Source organism: Elephantulus edwardii, unplaced genomic scaffold (genome assembly GCF_000299155.1).
Source record: "Elephantulus edwardii isolate Elephantulus edwardi_28Jun2011 unplaced genomic scaffold, EleEdw1.0 scaffold00009, whole genome shotgun sequence".
NCBI lineage: Eukaryota > Metazoa > Chordata > Mammalia > Macroscelidea > Macroscelididae > Elephantulus > Elephantulus edwardii.
Genome location: NW_006399759.1, coordinates 35239078 through 35239624, shown reverse-complemented (window position 1 = coordinate 35239624; position 547 = coordinate 35239078). Strand labels below are relative to the sequence as shown.

The window sequence follows — 547 nt, the reverse complement described above, 5'->3', positions numbered from 1 at the left end:
ACATGGACTACTGGAAGGTGCTGGCGGCGCAGCACAAGTGCAGGGTCAACAACCAGACCAAGAACGTGGACTGCCTGATGGCCGCGTCCATCCCCACCGTGGAGATCTTCATGGTGAAGATGTTCATGCTTCTCATGGTGGGCATCACCAGCGGCATGTGGATCTGGACGTCCAAGACGCTGCAGTCCTGGCAGAGTGTCTGCAGCCGCCACCTGAGGAAGAAGAGCCGGCGAAAACCCGCCAGCGTCTTCACCAGCACTGGGATTTACAAAAAAGCGCAGCACCCGCAGAAGGGCCACCATGCCAAATATGGGATCCCCACGCCGCTCCCGCCCTGCGTGTGACCGCTCGCAGCCGGTCAGGCAGGGGCGGCGCCAGCTTTCTAATGGGAAGCCGTGGTGCGACCCTCCGTTGGTTGGTTTGTGTTTATTATTTAAAAAAAAAAAAAAGTAAAAAAAAGAAGTTTGTACCCTGAAATTCAGGATACTATGATACACTGAGAATTTTTTTAAAAAAAATAACTTAAAGGGTTTGGGTTTTGCTTTTT

General features: G+C 52.1%; 1 protein-coding gene and 1 pseudogene across 1 annotated transcript in view; one reads left to right on the top strand and one right to left on the bottom strand.

Moving 5' to 3' along the window:
* The window catches only part of LOC102848579, a 1778-nt pseudogene extending 1434 nt beyond the window's left edge, over positions 1–344 (top strand).
* The window catches only part of ROCK2 (Rho-associated, coiled-coil containing protein kinase 2), a 199980-nt gene that overhangs the window by 168740 nt on the left and 30693 nt on the right, over positions 1–547 (bottom strand). The gene's annotated exons all lie outside the window — the stretch shown is intronic.